The sequence below is a fragment of the Anabrus simplex genome, chromosome 1, assembly GCF_040414725.1.
Source record: "Anabrus simplex isolate iqAnaSimp1 chromosome 1, ASM4041472v1, whole genome shotgun sequence".
Taxonomy (NCBI): domain Eukaryota; kingdom Metazoa; phylum Arthropoda; class Insecta; order Orthoptera; family Tettigoniidae; genus Anabrus; species Anabrus simplex.
Window position 1 is genome coordinate 1,129,669,180 of NC_090265.1, and position 12,023 is coordinate 1,129,681,202.

A 12,023-nucleotide genomic window follows, 5' to 3' on the forward strand; every position below is an offset into this window, starting at 1 on the left:
TGGGAAGGAGAGTATTCGCTAATAATTCATTGCGCTTTAATTGACAAACACCCATGAAATATTACTCTTAAAGAATAGAGTTTATTGTTTATAAATTATAAGTTCGTAATGCAGATGGATATCTCATAGTTCTAGAGAACAACTGGACCTAAATTATGTGCCCGTAAAGTAAAGGATACTTTTCATTCTCCAATGCAAATTTAGCAACAAAACAAGTTATTTGTAATTAATGTGTCTTCAAGTAACTTATGACACAGTCTTAGGCATCTGCCAGTGTGTGCTTTAATGAAGTATAATCCCTATATGCTAACTAAACAAAATCTTGTAAGGGTAACCTAAAATTCATTACCATTCACAAAAAATGTTAATATTAAAGAAAGCCTTGTGGAATGTTTATCACGTTTGCACATCTTTTCAGCTTTATGTGATTGTGATATTATACTACAATTCAATTAATATTTACAGAATTCGTTTTCCGAAGTTATTTTAGGATATGTATATCAATAACGCGCTTCAGATTCTCGGATATTCCTTCAGAAAACATTTTATTCTTCACCTTTCACATAAATGTTTCTAATTTTTTCACTTCTAATTAAGTGTTTGAAAAGTTGAATTATATGTATCAAAGAAAAGAATATAGAGAATGTTGTTTATACAGCTACACTACCACAAAAATTTTCATACAAGAATAGTCAATAGGTTTTTTGATTATGATGAAGACTATGTATACACAGAAAGTTACGGTAAATGAGCAACAGAACTTCCGTGGACTTTAGAAATCCTGCAGTCTCATATCTTGGAACTTGAAAATAGGTGGAGCGAGAATGATATGAAAATGAATGCCACGATGGTACTCAGAATGAGGAGATAAAGGCTGTTACGAATGAAATCGATTGATGAAGGTGTGGGCATGAACCGGCTTCGTTCGTGGGCTCATGTGCAGCGAATGGAGGAGGTTGTGGGGGGACAAGACGACGATGGTTAGACTCAGTTTTAAATGATTAAACGGTAAGAGGTATAGAACTAAACGAGGCCACAGAGCTAATTAGAAATAGAGGATTGTGGCGGCATTTAGTAAATTCACAGGGACTCGCAGACTGAACACTGAAAGACATAGCAGTCTTTAATGATTATGTGTGTATGTATGTATGTATGTATGCATGTATGTATGTTATGCCTGCAATAGCCCGTAATCGAACTGGAGACCGCACGGTCTGTTTCATAAGTTTAAATTGTGCGCGTTGTAGTCTGTGACGCAACACATGCTGCTAGCAAGCTCGACTGCAGCTGGCTAAGATGCGACCGCGACGTCACCGAACACGTGACCTGCACGCCAGATGGAATGCTCTAGAAGCCTGTTTCCATCTCCGATTCCTGATGAGATAGCGGCAAATGGACAACGGGATCGTATAGCTGGTAATAACAAATAGCGTTTACTCAAATTTGAAGTGTATAGCTACATTATTTACGGAGATACTAATATATTAAAATATCGGGCGATATCCATGACGTTCACGCTCAGGATCAAGTTTTTGTATAAAAGGGCAGCTTCGCTCAACGACTCAGCGACCTACAGCAGAGGCCGGTGGAAGTCTGCTGCATGACATAGAACCGACGAGTCTGATTTGACTTAGTGCATGGATTGCCAAGTTCCGAACGTCTGCAACTTAGTATCAGCGTGGCACGACCTAGGTGAGAACTTTGACTGTGTAACAGTGTAACTTTATACTCTAAACTTTTCGTCCACTTCTAAGGGACATTTTTTTTTTCAAAGTTGTAGCATTCAGACACTTTAACGTATTACGTTGCTTGCTTAAAAACACAAGTGTTTAACTTTGTTCAGTGGGACATATTATTTTTGTCCCGTTAGCTACAGAACCGTCAGTGAACAACATAACTTACAATTTAATGAGACAGGTTTATGTATTTGAACTTCTGCGAGTGACCAGCCATTTAGGACTGTGTTTCTTAAAATTACGTGCCCATTATTTCACGTGAGGGAAGATACACTATGAAACTGAGCATTAATACTTTACGGTGTGCGGAATAGGCAGTAGACTGTTTCTTGAATATTACGTGTCCATTATTTTATGTGAGAGAACGGAGACTGTTTAATTGAACATTACGATATTATCGTGTGCGGGATAGAATGCACAGACTCTGTTTAGACTTCACGAACTGTATTCGAATTTAGCGTATCGAACTTGTGAAGTTGGACAGTGACGATTCGATCGAATTTTCAAGTGGAACCTTGCTTCAAATATTACAAGTGAGATTTCTCTACGACGTTGCACCTGTTAATCATAAACCGACAGTGCCATAATACACCAAGTGGCGTGAGCAATTGTACGCCACATGCATAGACATAACCACCCGTGTCATCGTGTTAACTTGCATATTGGAAACGTGGTAGCTTCGGAGGATACGTGGTGATGGTGTTCAGGATCGTCGGGGAACATATGGTGTTGGTGTTCCTGGTCGTCGGTGGATACGTTGTACTCTGGAGCTGCGAGGACGCAGTCAGACGGAGCCAGCAACTTCAAGATCCAGAACAACAACTTAAATGTGATATGTATCCGTGTTGTTTAAAGAACACTCAGTTCAAACTTTATGAACTGTGACTTCCAATTTAACTTTCAAGTCCACAAGTCACTTCCATTTTTCCAAGCAACTATCAATTTCTTAAGTGACTTTCAAGTTCATAAGTTACTTTCAATTTCTCAAGTGACTTTCGATTTAAAAATACTCAATTTTACACGTAATGCCAGTGTAATACTAAGTCTTACCAGAATTACTCTAAAGCTCGAACGAACTTGCTAACGAGTGGAAAGAAGTTCGATGGACATTTATAGAACGTAATCGATACTTAGCCATCTCGTTAGATATTTTCCCACCGGGCGAGTTGGCCGTGCGGTTAGGGGCGCGCAGCTCTAAGCTTGCATCAGGGAGATAGTGGGTTCGAACCCCACTATCGGCAGCCCTGAAGGTGGTTTTCCGTGGTTTCCCATTTTCACAACAGGCAAATGCTGGGGCTGTTCCTTAATTAAGTCCACGGACGCTTCCTTCCCATTCCTGGGCCTTTCCTGTCCCATCGTCGCCATAATACCTATCTGTGTCGGTGCGACGTACAGACACTAGCAAGAAAAAATATATTTTCCCAGTGAATTAGAACGTGAGTAATATCAATTTCACTAATTATTTCAACAGTTATCTGTAATTAATTTACGATAATTTTTGAATTAGGCATTCAGTTTAGAACTTGAAGAGTAAACTTTATTTATTTTCATAATGAGTCAAAGTGATTAATTGTTCCAAGAAAGAACTTTATTTATTTCGTTATAGTTTGGAATTGAACGGTTGTTTGAAACTTCAAGAATGAATTTTGACCATTTTGCTATAACTTTGTGTCAATTACTAGCAGAATTCAAACGTCAAAAATAAACTTTATTTGCTTTCAGATATCAAATTTTGATGGTATGCAAGTTCCATTTCACAAGGATTTCATGATATCACAGGGAATTTACTTGTATTTGCCGGTAGTAATAAAAGTTACTGCGGCCTACTATGCAATATTTACTCAACAGCAATTCCCTCTCTGTACACTCTCCTGCTCTAAGACAACGCACGCCCTGCGTACTTCTCATGCTCGATCACGCGCGTGAGTTAGTGCGTGACTGCTACTGATGCAGTATGTATGTATGTATATACGCATGCATACTGTGTGAGTCAACCCAACGAACGTCAGTGTTGGTGTGGTGGTCGATTCTCCTTTTTGTAATCTATCAGTTTCACGTCCGTATTGATACTTAGTATCTATAATCACAAAGAATGGGTACTGTCCACCTAATCAATACTTTATTATATCTTGTTACTAAACAGTACCGGTTTCGACCTTCACAGAGGTCATCTTCAGCTGGTCATAAGATCTAAAGTTAACTTAAAATAATTTTAAAAACATTACTAAATCTAATGAAGAATGTCACATGATGTGAGTGATAAGATTAATATATACAACATATAAAATATACAATGATATGATGTATCTTCTGGTTTAAAAACAAGCGTCAAAATTCTGATATGTATGTATTACTTAAATTTCTAGTGTACTAGTACTGTTTGTGAGTAGTAGATAATTTGGTGAAATACAATTTCAACAAGTAAAATGTTTATGGCGTTCTTGAAGTACACTTTGAAGTTCAGTTCATGTTGGTAAATCGTTCTATACATTCATTGGTATGTTTATACTAAACATTCTGGAACATTCTATGATATGGATGTAATAAAATTTGTCAAATAATACATTAAAATACGAAAAAATGTTCACATGAATCTTGTGGTACGTTTGGAATTATATTAATTTTGTACATTCACAGATATGTTTGTACCAAGCATTCTCCCTAACAGTACACATTCGACCAGTCAACAGGATTATATTACTGAATGTCCAACAACAAAACTACAAAGAGGGAGCATCTGCACCTACTCAATATCTTTTAACGAGATTAGTACCAAGAAAACTAATGATACACCATAATATTTTCATGTTCATTATTCAACATTCTTAATCATATGAACTTAAAAGAAAAACAACATACATAGTTGAATATTCTAGAATACTTGGTACAAACATATCTGTGAATGTACAAAATTAATATAATTCCAAACGTACCACAAGATTCATGTGAACATTTTTTCGTATTTTAATGTATTATTTGAAAAATTTTATTACATCCATATCATAGAATGTTCCAGAATGTTTAGTATAAACATACCAATGAATGTATAGAACGATTTACCAACATGAACTGAACTTCAAAGTGTACTTCAAGAACGCCATAAACATTTTACTTGTTGAAATTGTATTTCAGCAAATTATCTACTACTCACAAACAGTACTAGTACACTAGAAATTTAAGTAATACATACATGTCAGAATTTTGACGCTTGTTTTTAAACCAGAAGATACATCATACCATTGTATATTTTATATGTTGTATATATTAATCTTATCACTCACATCATGTGACATTCTTCATTAGATTTAGTAATGTTTTTAAAATTATTTTAAGTTAACTTTAGATCTTATGACCAGCTGAAGATGACCTCTGTGAAGGTCGAAACCGGTACTGTTTAGTAACAAGATATAATAAAGTATTGATTAGGTGGACAGTACCCATTCTTTGTGATTATCGATTCTCCTTTTCCATACACAAAGCCACAGTCCCATTTAACCACTCACTGCACAACCACAGCAAGTCCGTAGCAAAAACATATATGCGACAACAATTTACATACGATTTTGACAGTTTAGAAGCAACAAACTATAGAAGATTAATACATCACAAGACCCGGCAAGAATGCATCAAACTGCTATACGGTTATGTAAAAATTACGTGCCGGTTATCTTTCAGTAGGGTATGGAATTGACGCTAAAAGTGATGGCATACTGATAGTAAACATGTGTGCATTTGTGAAGCGGAATTCGTTGTCCATCTAGTATGATTTTCGTTAAACTGCTGGCTGGAGTCGTCGTGGCAACGTAGATTAAATGGGCTACTGCCAATTCAACTGCGGTTTCTAGATGGGTTCGAATCCCCCTTGAGTCAATTTTGTACTTTTGGCCGCCTAAAATATATTTTAACTGGACGGCCATTTTGTGATGGGCTCATGCGCATTACGTCATCTACTGCGATTCCATCTTAATCATTCCTCCTTCTAAATTAAGTTACCGGTATTAGAAAAACAGTTCCCGTATCTACTGCATTATACTTTTTTAGCTTTAATTACTTCCTGTGTTACATGAAAAGCGTCACATCGATTTAACGCCGGAGACAACCGACGCAAATTTGAATGACGTTTCGCATAAAAAAGAAAAATACGTAATCGACGGCCAACGCACAGTAATACATTCCCAGCGCAGCTTTGGTTTCAGATATGTTCTAACAACAAAAGGCTGACAGTTCCTTTAGCAACGAGTCCCTTGTTGTCAATGATGAGTTAGAGCCGAGGAATAAAGAACAATGGGCTGTTTAGCAGTGTTGCCATACTGAGGGAAATTTCCTACGAACGAGGAAAGAATGGACGTGGTTGTGGAACACAGGAAAAAATGTTAAGAATGTACAGAGAACGTGGGAATTTTATCACCGTTCGTCTCTAGTTGCATGAATTATTTTGCTGTTCCCTTTTATGTTGAACAAATTAATTGTCCTCTTAGAATGAGAATAATACTTCTTTTACATCTGTTTCCCTCGGACTCAGCGAGGGATACCACCTCTACCGCCTAAAGGGCAGTGCCCTGGAGCTTCAGAATCTGGGTCGGGGATACAATTGGGGAGGATGACCAGTACCTCACCCAGATGGTTTCACCTACTATGCTGAATAGGGGCCTTGCGGGAGGGATGGGAAGATTAGAAGGGATAGACAAGGAAGAGAGAAGGAAACGGCCGTGGCCTTAAGTTAGTTACCATCCCGGCATTTGCCTGGAGGAGAAGTGGGAAACCACGGAAAACCACTTCCAGGATGGCTGAGGTAGGAATCGAACCCACCTCTACTCAGTTGACCCCCCGAGGCTGAGTAGACCCGTTCAAGCCCTCCCGTTCCAGCCCTCGTACCACTATTCAAATTTCGTGCCAGAGCCAGGAATCGAACCCGAGCCTCCGGGGGCGCGCAGCTAATCACACTAACCACTACACCACGGAGGTGGACGAGAACAATACTTTCCATCCAATATAGCCTAGTATAGGCCTAGTTTATTGCGTTGTACAGCTGCTCCTATTCGTTTAGTTACATGCAACCCGCAGACTACAGTCTAACGTAAAAATATTGACCTTGGCTACTCACACGAATGTCTGTTCTTCCTACGGTTTCTATAATTGGTTTATTCGTGTCGACAAAATCGGCGTATAAAATACCGAATTATGGTAAAGGATCGTGAAAATTCTGTATCAAAGGAACGTCATGCACAGAGAACACGATGACTGAATGTCTAGAAGTAGGATGGCCATAACAGCGTTCAATGACAACTCGTGATAGCCGAGCGCGCTGAAAGTTAGAGGAAGAAAGCGGTGGAGGTTAGTTGGAGTTTCGAGTCCATTTTAGGACGAATATGCCCGTTAAGATATCCGCATCAACTTCAACTCTTTGCAATATCCATTGAAGAAATTCTATCCGTTTTCTGAAAGTCATCTCCGTGAAGTTTTGTAGTTGTTGATGGTAGGGATGGAATTTATGGCGGTGCAATATGCTCAGTACAGATACGTGACTGATGTTCAGTTCATTTCTAATGGCCCATGAGATTGTATGGGGGTTGTACACTATTGCATTTTGAGCAGCTTCTTCGTTATTTCCACATGTCACTAGAGCATCCCGATCGGGGGAATTATATGAAATGACCCCGTTACACGCTAATCGCACCAACAACTGCACCACAGACGTGGACCCTTTGACACATAAGGGAGTAAAACAATAATTACGAATGGCTTTGCGAGTATAATATAAAATTGAAAATGCCGTATACAGATTCGAACTCTGCATCGCTAGAGCAAATCACATGCTGGCTGTGATTTTTACCGCGCAGCCACTCCAGGCCACAACCAGTACGTCTCGTAACTCTGTACTAATGGAATAATCTAGGCTATCGCTTCGAAACTCATCTTGTATGTTACAAGTTCTGAACTCGAATGTGCAGACAGGTTTACCTTGCTGCAAACATCACACTGTGCTAAAGAATCATGTCTCTCTTAAGCCCAGACAGTTGCAACCATTCCCTACGTATAGAGTATATACGTATTACTTCGTTGAATGAGTCCAGCATAATGTTTCGGTTGGTATTCACAATGCATTTGCCCATACTCGGTGCTTACGTGGCAATATTTATTATAACTTACTGTGACCGTTCACAACGTCACCTATGGTATGTCATGATATCCAGGAGATGAAATATGCCGTTTTCCGCGTCATTCTACGATAAAAACTTCCCAAGTTAGAATTTTTCTGCCCGCTCCAGGACTCGAGTTGCAATATCCAGAGTCGCGCGATCCAGCTCTAGTTGCTGGTAATTAGCAGCAAGGCGGTGCAAGAGCGCTTGTACTCGAAGCTCTCTCACTCCCACCGCTAGCGAGATGAAACGATACGCGTTATCACGTGACAAAGAATCTAGGTCACTAGCTGAGCCCAGAGAGTAGGTCCAACGTGAAAACTAACATTATACCCTGTTTTCCTCGCTTATTCACCACTGCCAACTTAACGCATTCAACTGTTTTATTTCTGTTAATTTTTATAAATCGCAAAATACCCAATGGATAATTGAGCGCAAACAATCATTTGAATCAGGGAATTTTACGCATAATTATGAGACCAAGAAGTGCTCTACTTAACTGACAGGGCAGTAACTGCGCTGTAAACAAGGGCGCGTCTTAATGACTAACAGATGTTGGACCCTAACCGTGCCAAGGAACACAAGGAATCCCCTGCGCTCGTCATCATTCACCGCCAGAGACTAAAGGACGCTTTTAAGATTGCTTCAAAACCTACGAAGTTATTTTAATAACAGTCACTCAGTGGAGATGAGAATACAGGAGCTACATTTCGATACCCCGTTCGTCACTGTACGTTGCGTATTAACGGATCAATGTGTGAGAAAGGATTGCATTTTTCCCCCACCCTCACCATTCGGGTCTCTAGCGTAGCGCGCCTATATATTCATGAGCTGAGAAGGAGACACTATCTAGTGCATTCTCAATGTGACGCCAGTACGGTAGTATTTCGTCGTGGTTTGTGTATGAGTCGTTTGTGAAGAAATAATCTTGTAATTTGAGCAGTGTAATACAGTAATTCATTAAAGTCTGTGAGTATGTGGAAATAATCACCCTCTGAGTGAGATGTTATCGTGTACAGTGTGCCGCAAATTAATAAATAGGAACGGTACGAAACCGTAATAACCGATGTCCGTGTGTAGAAAAGGTCGTACATCGAGCCTCCTATGTGTCTAAGTTAATGCGGCTCAGTTAACATATATAGGGACGTACTTAGCGAAGTGCGTGGAGTTGTGTGTGTGTGTCTCGACATAATTGAGAGATACAAAGAAAGTGCGTGAACGGCTCAGTGTCGGCATAATTAAGGGTAGTGTCACGTCTATAAATCGATAATGCAGTTGAGAGTCTGACTTACGCATGACTAGGCGAAACAGAATATGCTTGAAGTGTGGTCGTGCGAGACGAGAAATTTTAATCCAGTAGTGGCCTAACCAGTGACATTCTTTATTCAGGACCTAGAATGGCTGTATGCCGTTTATAAAAGAATATGTACATGAGGAGGGAGCAGTGTCGGGCTACAGAGACAATACCGGCATTGGGTTGGAATGCTCGTGCTATTGAGCAGATCCAACCATATATTCAAATTGTGGTGTGTGATAAACTAACGTATTCACTTGAGATAATTTCCCCTCATTTACATGTCTACGTGAACGCCGGAGTGAACGCCGACGTCCATCTGAATGCCAAAATTTTGCCTGCATATTAGAGAGAACCAGACGCCTAGCTGTCTTCGCCTGGTGTAGCAGAGAACGTCGAGAACGTCACACCAGATCAAGCCGTCATGTTCGTGACCTGCCAGGAAGTCATCATGGGTCTTCACATCGCCGATGACGTGATGCAAGCAGTCTAAATCCATGGAGTGCCTTCCTGTAAAGCTGTGAACGTTGTATCCAGAAGGCTGAGTACATTTCCAAGTATTTATTTCTTTGAAGGTCGTGTCCCATTGTAAATATGTAAATTTTTCACTTAGATATAACGTAGACTGCAAGCACGCCATTTCAGAGGGATAATAATTATAATTTCATTTTTATTTGGGTCTTTTATGGAATACTTCTTCATGGTTTGGGAACGACCATATTTTACTTCCATTTTTTTACAAGGGTTTGATAATGCATGACGTAAGTTTAAGGACCTCAGATTAATTAAGTGTGAAGTACCGTCAAGTAAAAGGGCTTAAATATTCTACGTAAGCGACTCCAGTTATCACCTTTCTACAGCCAATAGGAGTCCTCAGAGATATCTCAGTAAATGATTTTTTTTCTTTTCTTGTACTTCACAAGCTCTTAGGAAATCCTCCTTACTAGAAATTAAAACTGCTGGAACAACGAATGGAGCATGAGATTGGGGTATATATCTTACATCGCTAATTAGTTTGCGAATGTGCAAGTTAATTTGGACCCTGGTGACAAGAGATCATCATTAGATATGCATCGTGGTCGATGTACCGAGAGGAAATGAAATGGCTGAACAGGCTGTAGCCACAATATATATTGTGAAATGAAATGTGAAGTTCCCTTGGAATCTGTCATTAAGACACGCGAGGTGCATATCGCGATGTGAATATGTAGATTAGGCCGGATATAGGGCCGTGATTTGTGTGATGCCATTTATGGCCAGTATTGAAAGAAGTGAATAGATTATTTGCCGTGAAGTCATTGCCCGAGAAGGCTAGTGGACCGCTCTTTGAAAGTGTGGCACGGGTAGCTCACTGCGGGGGTTTTATGAGCCCCTTTAAACGGGGGAGTGAAGGCGTTTCTTCAGTGAAATAGAACAGATACAAGTGGCGAGTTTCTCTTCCTTTCGATACAAAGATTATGTGTGGTAATTTAAATAGAGCCAACGTCGCAGAGATTCCAAATGAGCATTAAATGAAGGATCCCTCCAATTTATTTCTTTAATTATCCACAGCGTATAGGGAATTCCAGGTCAGATATACCCCGTCTCAGAAGGTCCTGAGTTCATTGCAGGAGACAGTAAAGCCTACTGTCACAAGCGGCAGGTGAATAAAGCCACCTGCGGTCCATTATGTGTATGTGAAGTGTATATATTCTTGTCCGTTTGTTGCAGGTAGTGCTATAATACTTTGTTTATGATGTCTGGTATCGAAGTCGCTAAATGCTTGTCCATAGGTAACATCGTTGTGTAAATAATGTCCTGATATATGTGTTGATAAAAATCCTAATGAAATGAGCGTGTTTATCATACTGCATATTTGGCAACGTTTAACTTAAAGTAGTGTTGTAACGCGACTTTCAAAAGATTGGGAGTGTAAATTGCTTATTTCAGTTCATACGATACTAGCAAACTTATATCATAATTTGATGCAAATTGAATATATTAATTCTCGACAAACAAACAGAATTACAGCTGGGTATGCCTATGTTGAATAGATTTGTGTGTAAAGTGATTAGTGTAAATGTAAAGTGAAATAATTAGAGAGAAAACGCCTCTCTAAATCTGAGATAGTGTAAATAACCCAAGAAGGAGCGCCTTCTTAAGTTGGAATATTTAAACGTATAATGAAGTGTAGAAAAGACTACCGAACATTTAAACGTCAAGATCACCCAAGTTACTATATGTAAGGTGTTTGTATGGCATACCCATGTAAATAATGTGTTTCACTAGTATAAGTAAAATTTTTATTATACAAGATATTGTCTCTCTTCTCATTAGTAATGAAATGGTATTCCTCTCATAATTAACTTTTCCCCCTACTATAGAGACTATTACTAAAGGACTTACCGCCCCATCGGACAGTCCACAGACCCGAAAATGCGATACCGACTCGGCTAGCGAACTATTCCAGTAGGGGAGGGTGAGGCTTCGACAAACCGGGCTGAGTTCGAAGCTCACCGATGGTGCTCCATTCTAACGTCATATTTATGAACAATGGTAACTGGTTCATGTACTGATGCCTTGGAAAGGTTGCATTACTGAGAAGAATTTCTGAGAATTAAGAAAAATAGATTCTTTGTAAAGGCTGCCTAGGTGAGTACGAAATTAAAATTTAAGAAAGTATGACTCAAGAATGGTTTGAACCATCACTGTTACAAGTGGCCTGTCCAGCCACCTTTGCCGTGCGTAATTCCGCGCAGGTACTTCCAGCGTGAAAGCTGAACCCTTATAACTCTATATTCACGACGAGAGCGAAAGTTCTCGCTTCGAAAAGTTACTTATGGCCCGGTTTTATGCCTTCATTGAACGCTCTAA